We start from the raw sequence: 7,622 nt of genomic DNA on the forward strand, positions 1-7,622 counted from the left end.
ATGCATATGCCATCCCTTGTTCATGCATGAAATGTTTTCTAAAGTATGACTTTATTAGAGTGTATGTTAAGCCTTAAAATCGTCTACTACTAAATCAAGCTACCAACTGTGAGTTTAATAAGTTTAACATTTTGAGAATTTATTTCAATTAAAGAAAATTCAAATTATAATCTTGTGTTTCTGTAGTAATTTAATTACATTAATTACTGGAAGAAACACAAAGATGAATAATACTCAGTTTTTGCCCTCAGAGAGCTTATACTCCTCCCAATGGGAAGGATAAACAGTTCAAAGAAACCAAACTCTCTTTTTTCAAGTCAAATAAGTAATTTGACAGATCTATTAACAAAGACATTTAGTAGAGCTAAGGGGAATTGGGAAACTTTTTACGAATGGGCTATCCTTTGATATGGACTTTGAAAATAAGAACAGATTTAGGTCATCAGCTGATTACCTAAACCTGTTCTTACTTTCTTCCTGGGTACACATGTAGACTACATTTCCAGCCTCCCTTGTAATTAGATTTCTTCATAGAACGAAGTTGTGTTGGTTGGATGACAACAAAGGTAGGAAGTGTTACTTTCGGGACTAGACTATTAGAATACCTTCTTCATGTGTTTTCCCCTACTTCCTAATTGGAAGAAAGAGCAACTTGAAATCTAGAAAATGGTAGATCCTTCAAACTCCCGAATGCCCGTGTGAAAGACAGCCAGTCAATGGATTGTCTGCTGCGTCCTTTTACATAAGAAAGCAATCAATTTGTGTTTGAATATGATTGCTTTGGACATCTATATGTAACAGTAGCTAGCTTACCATAATTAATATAGATTGGTAACATTCTGGTAAATGTCATTAGACATTAAGTTAAATGGCGTTGTTCTGGTAGAGGAAATGATAGCCCTAAAAGAATAAAACTAGAAAAACATGACTCTTATTCATGATGGCTTAGCAGTCCTGTTTGGCTGAAGTGTAAGTTATAAATAGGAAAAAAGTAAAAAGATTCAAAGTGAGGGATTAGGTGGATTGAAAAGAATACTTGGCTATACCAAAATATATGTGTTTTTTCCCATTTTTCTGCTTCAACTATAAATGTATCTTCCCATTTGCCCCTTTGTCCCGGGAATACCTATCACCAAATGCAGATGTCTCACTTCTAGCTTTGACTGGTTTTCACTGTTTTCTCTTTATTACTGTAGAGGATACAGTCCTTTTTCTAGTCGACTTAGAATGCTGAGTGCAACAATCCATGATCTAGAGAAATGCTTGTACATAATGTTTTCATGAATTTCTGAAAGGTTCCTGGGGTAGAACAGAAAAGTGATTATAGGTCTAGAATCAGAATCAGCTTTGTGTTCTTTTTATTTTCTCATTCTCGCTTAGAGGTAAGAGTTAAGTTTGAGCTATAAGCATATTTTTTCCTGCTACTCAGTGGAATTTTTAAAAATTTTTTTTTTTTACTTACGGAGGATCACATACATTTCAGTAGTATTTGCATGGAATGTTTATAAGTGATGGCAATTATAAATTATTCCTATCTTTTTTCCTTCAGCAGATTATAAAAATCAACAAAAACACTACTTAAAACTAATATTAGCTCACTTACCCAAATTACAATCTTCTAAAGTAGATACTATTGTTTGCCCCTATTTTACTGATAAACTGACACTTTGAGGGAAAAGTAACTTGCTCTAGGTTTCTGATCTGATAAACAGGAGAGTAATGATTTGAATTCAAACAGACTACAGAGCCCCAGCTCAGCCCATAAATACAACCCAGTGTTAGAAACCAGCTACATACACAGGAATTGTCTCAAGTGCATTGTGCTGCTACAAAAAATATCATATACTAGGTAATGCATAAACAACAGAAATTTTGTGTGTGTGTGATTTCCATTTTTTTCCTTCATACATTTTTTTAAATTGTACTTTAGGTTCTGGAATACATGTACAGATGATGCAGGATTGTTGCATAGGTACATACAAGGCAAGGTGGTTTGCTGCCTCCATCCCCCTGTCACCTATATCTGGCATTTCTCCCCATGTTATTCCCCGCTGTCCCTCCCTTAGTCCCCCCATCAGAGTCCAGTGTGTGATGCTTCCCTCCCTGTGTCCATGTGTTCTCATTGTTCAACACCCACCTATGAGTGACAACATGTGGTATTTGATTTTCTGTTCTTGTGTCAGTTTGCTGAGAATAATGGTTTCCAGATTCATCCATGTCCCTACAAAGGACATGAACTCATCGTTTTTTATGGCTGCATAGTATTCCATGGTGTATATGTGCCACATTTTCCCTGTCCAGTCTGTCATTGATGGGCTTTTGGATTGGTTCCAGGTCTTTGCTATTGTAAACAGTGCTGCAATGAACATACGTGTACATGTGTCTTTATAATAGAATGATTTACAATCCTTTGGATATATACCAATGTAATGGGATTGCTGGGTCAAATGGAATTTTTATTTCTAGATCCTTGAGGAATCGCCATGCTGTCTTCCACAATGGTTGAACTAATTTACACTCCCACCAACAGCGTAAAAGTGTTTCTTTTTCTCCACATCCTCTCCAGCATATGTTGTCTCCTGATTTTTTAATCATAGCCATTCTAACTGGTATGAAATGGTATCTCAGTGTGGTTTTGATTTGCATTTCTCTGATGACCAGTGATGATTAACATTTTTTCATGTTTGTCGGTCACATAAATGTGTTCTTTTGAGAAGTGTAAGCTCATATCTTTCCCCCACTTTTGAATGGTTTTTTTTCTGGTAAATCTGCTTTGCTTCTTTATAGATTCCGGATATTAGGCCTTTGTCAGATGGGTAGATTGCAAAAATTTTTTCTTATTCTGTTTGTTGCCAGCTCACTCTAATGATTTTTTTTTTTTTTGGCTGTGCAGAAACTCTTAAGTTTATTGAGATCCCATTTGTCCATTTTGGTTTTTGTTGCCATTGCTTTTGGTGTTTTAGTCATGAAGTCCTTGCCTATGCCTATGTCCTGAATGATTTTGCCTAGGATTTTTACGGTGTTAGGTTTTATGTTTAGATATTTAATCCATCTGGAGTTAATTTTAATGTAGGGTATAAGGAAGGGGTCCAGTTTCAGCTTTCTGCAGATGGCTAGCCAGTTTTCCCAACATCATTTATTAAACTGAATCCTTTCCCCATTGCTTGTTTTTGTCAGGTTTGTCGAAGATCAGATGGTTGTAGATGTGTGGCATTTCTTCTGAGGGGTCTGTTTTGTTCCATTGGTCTATATCTTCCTTTTGGTATGAGAACCATGCTGTTTTGATTACAGTAGCCTTGTAGTATAGTTTGAAGTCAAGTAGTGTGATGCCTCCAGCTTTGTTCTTTTTACATAAAATTGCTTTGGTTATGCAGGCTCTTTTTTGGTTCCATACAAAGTTTAAAGTGTTTTTTTCCAGTTCTGTGAAGAAGGTCAATGGTAGCTTGATGGGGATAGAGTTGAATCTGTAAATTACTTGGTGCAGTATGGCCATTTTCACAATATTGATTCTTCCTAACCATGAGCATGGAACGTTTTTTCATCTGTTTGTGTCCTCTCATATTTATTTGAGCAGTGGTTTGTAGTTCTACTTAAAGAGGTCCTTTGCATCCTTTGTTAATTGCATTCCTAGGTATTTTATTCTCTTTGTAGCAGTTGTGAATGGGAGTTTGCTCATGATTTGGCTCTCTGTCTGTTATTGGTGTATAGGAATCCTAGTGATTTCTGAACACTGATTTTTATCTCAAGCTTTGCTGAAGTTGCTTATCAGCTTAAGGAGATTTTGGGCTGAGATGATGGGGTCTTCTAAATATACAATCAATCATGTCACCTACAAATAGAGACAACGTGACTCCCTCTTTTTCTAATTGAATACCCTTTTTCTTACCTGATTGCTCTGGCTGGAACTTCCAATACTATATTGAATAGGAGTGGTGAAAGAGGGTATCCTTGTCTAGTGCCAGTTTTTGCCCATTCAGTATGATATTGGCTGCAGGTTTGTCATAAATAGCTTTTATTATTTTGAGATATGTTCCATCAATACACAGTTTATTGGGAGTTTTTAGCTGTTGAATGTTTCAAAGGCCTTCTCTGCATCTGTTGAGATGAGCATGTGGTTTGTCTTTGGTTCTGTTTATGTGATGAATTACATTTATAGATTTGTGTATGTTGAACCAGGCTTGCATCCCAGGATGAAGCCCACTTGATTGTGATGGATACTTTTCGGTGTGCTGTTGCATTCAGTTTGCCAGTATTTTACTGAAGATTTTACATCTATGTTCGTCATGGATATTGGCCTGAAGTTTCTTGAGTCTCTGCCAGGTTTTGGTATCAGGATGATGTTTGTCTCATAAAATGAGTTAGGGAGGATTCCCTCTTTTTCTATTGTTTGGAATAGTTTAAGGAGGAATGGTACCCTCTCCTCTTTGTACATCTGGTAGAATTTGCCTGTAAACCGATCTGGACCTGGAATTTTTTTGGTAGGCTATTAATTGCTGCCTCAAATTCAGATCTTGTTATTGGTCTATTCAAGGACTCAACTTCTTCCTGGTTTAGTCTTTGGAGGGTGTTAAATGTCCAGGTATTTATCCATTTCTTCATTTGCTGGTTGATGGTGGTTTGTATTCTGGTGGCTTCGATGGTGATATTCCCTTTACCATTTTTTTATTGCATCTATTTGATGATTCTTCCTTTTATTTATTAATCTGGATAGCTGCCTGTCTCTTTTGTTGATCTTTTCAAAAAACCAGCTCCTGGATTTATTGATTTTTGAAGCGTTTTTTGTCTATCTCCTTCAGTTCTGCTCTGATCTTAGTTATTCCTTGTCTTCTGCTAGCTTTTGAGTGTATTTTTATCTTGCTCCTCTAGCTCTTTCAATCTTTACTCACTTCTCATGTGGGCATTTATTGGCTATATATTTCCCTCTAGGCACTGCTTTAAAGGTGTCCCAGAGATTCTGGTATATTGTGTTTTTGTTCTTATTGCTTTCAAAGAACATCTTTATTTCTACCTTCATTTCCTTGTTTATCCAGTCGACATTCTGTTCAGTTTCCAGTGAGTTTCTTAATCCTGAGTTCTAATTTGATTGCACTGTTGTCTGAGAGGTTGTTCATTATGATTTCCAGTCTCTTGCACTTGCTGAGGAGAGATTTACTGCCAACTATTTGGCCAATTTTAGAGTAGGTGCAATGTGGTGCTAAGAAGAATGTATATTCTGTGTATTTGTGGCAGAGAGTTCTGTAGATGTCTGAGTTCAGGTCCTGGGTATCCTTGTTGATTTTCTGTCTGTCTCATTGATCTGTTTAATATTGACAGTGGAGTGTTAAAATCTCCCACTATTATTGTGTGGGAGTCTAAGTCTCTTTGTAAGTCATTAAGAACTTGCTTTATGTATCCGGGTGCATATATATTTAGGATAGTTAGTTAGCTCTTCTTGTTGTATTGATCCTTTTACCATTACGTAATGCTTTTGTCTCTTTTGATCTTTCTTGGTTTCAAGTCGTCTTTTTTATCAGAGACTAGGATTGCAACCCAGCTTTTTTTGCTCTCCATTTGCTTGGTAAATCTTCCTCCATCTCTTTATTTTGAGTCTGTGTTTGTCTTTGCACGTGAAATGGGTCTCTTGAATATAGCACACCGAGGATCTTGACTTCTTATCTAGTTTACCTATCTGTGTTTTTTGATTGGGGCATTTAGGCCATTTACATTTAATGTTTGTTAGTATCGTTTGTTATGTATGAATTTGATCCTACCATTTTATTACTGGTTGGTTGTTTTGCCCTTTGGTTGGCATAATTTCTTCATTGCATTATTGGTCTTTACCATTTGGTATATTTTTGTAGTGCTGGTACTGGTTGTTCCTTTCCATGTTTAGTGCTTCCTCCAGAAGCTGTTGTAAGGCAGGTCTCAAAGTCTCTCAGTAGCTGCTTGTCTGTACAGGGTTTTATTTGTCCTTCACTTATGAAGCTTAGTTTGGCTGGATATGAGATTCTGGGTTGAAAGTTCTTTTCTTTAAGGATGTTGAATATTGGCCCCCACTGTCTTCTAGGTTGTAGGATTTCTGCTGAGACATCTGCTGTGAGTCTGATGGGCTTTCCTTCATAGATAACCCAACCTTTGTCTCTGGCTGCCCTTCTTAGCATTTTTTTCCTTCATTTCAACCCTGGTGAATCTGACAATGATGTACCTTGGGGCGGCTCTTCTTGCGGAATATCTTTGTGGTGTTCTCTGTATTTTCTGGATTTGAATGTTGGCCAGCCTTGCTAGGTTGTGGGTGTTTTCCTGGATAATATCCTGGAGAGTATTTGCCAGCTTGGATTCATTCTCTTCGTCATATGCAGGAACACCTATCAAACATAGATTAGGTCTTTTCACATAATCCCATATTTTTTGGAGGCTTTATTCTCAAGTCAAGAGTGCTTTAGCCTACTGAGCTTTGTGATGGAGAGACCCACCTAGCCTGTTGCCTGCTTTTAGCATCCCCTCTTTCCAGGGGGCCGGTAGCTCCATCCCACAGCCTCTCCCGGCCAACCAATGCATCTGCCTAGATCTCTGCAGGTAACTCGGGCACTTTTCAGCCCAGCAAAGATCTCCTTGTCTGTGGGTTGCAGAGGCTTTGGGTGAAGCGCAGTATCTGGACCCATGAGCCAGAAGGAGAAGCCTCCAATCCTCTGGTCAGATGCACTTCCCGGGTGGTGTAGCGCCCCACCCTGCCTTAGATACCCTCTTTGGGCTATGCCCACTGTCCAACCAGTCCCATTGAAATGAACCTGGTACGTCATTTGGAGGTGTGGAGATCACTCACTTTCTGCATCTCTCACTGGAAGTTGCTTCTATTTGGCCATCTTGGTGGAATCCTCCAGAAAGGTATTTCTTACAGGTCTGGAAGCTGCAAAGATCAAGGTGACAGTATTTTGATGTCTGGTGAGATCCTTCTTCTATCTTCACACTGTGGAAAAAGAGATGGGCAAAAGGGGACTATTTCTCTCTAGCTCTTTTATAAGGCAGGACTCCATTCATGACGACAGAGTCCGCATGACCGAATCACCTCTCAAAGAATACTCCTTTTGATACTGAGGCATCAGGAATTAAGTTTCAACATGAATTTTGGAGGGAACATAAACATTCAACCGTAGCAGAAGCATTTTTCTTCGTCTGACACACAGGAAGACTGCATTTTCCAGTCCTCTAGAAAGTTTTGCACTAGGGACTATCCTTAGATGCCATGCATTTTTTTTGTTTTTATTACATGCTCCTTAACTGGCTGAATGAAGGGGATGCAGTGGCAACACAAGGTGCGAAGAACCATGATCCCTGAAGTATATGGAAGGCCATTTGCCAAACACACACCTGATTAGTCTGTGAAGAGGCTAAGAAATAAACCTTTATTGTGTTAAACACTGATCATTCTGAGTTAATTACAACAGCTAACATTAATTGCTTTGATAATGTGCACTGTTTAGCTCTCTGAATTGTCTTGTCCTGGATAATTTTTCTAGTTATTTCCCCATTCATATTTTCACTTGGCACTTTGTTCCCAAAAATATCCTCTAGTAAAAAATCTTTTGGTTCTACATCGTGTGTGCTTTGATCAATTTTTCATTGACTACTATCTAATTTTAATT

General features: G+C 38.0%; 1 long non-coding RNA gene across 1 annotated transcript in view; it reads left to right on the plus strand.

Moving 5' to 3' along the window:
- Window positions 1-7,395, plus strand: part of LOC144579447 (uncharacterized) — a 250,723-nt gene extending 243,328 nt beyond the window's left edge. Inside the window, exon 4 of the long non-coding RNA XR_013526991.1 lies at window positions 6,878-7,395. This is a non-coding gene — a long non-coding RNA (uncharacterized LOC144579447). The remainder of the gene's footprint in view (window positions 1-6,877) is intronic.
- Window positions 7,396-7,622: the final 227 nt, after the last annotated feature.

The sequence above is a fragment of the Callithrix jacchus genome, chromosome 15, assembly GCF_049354715.1.
Source record: "Callithrix jacchus isolate 240 chromosome 15, calJac240_pri, whole genome shotgun sequence".
Taxonomy (NCBI): domain Eukaryota; kingdom Metazoa; phylum Chordata; class Mammalia; order Primates; family Cebidae; genus Callithrix; species Callithrix jacchus.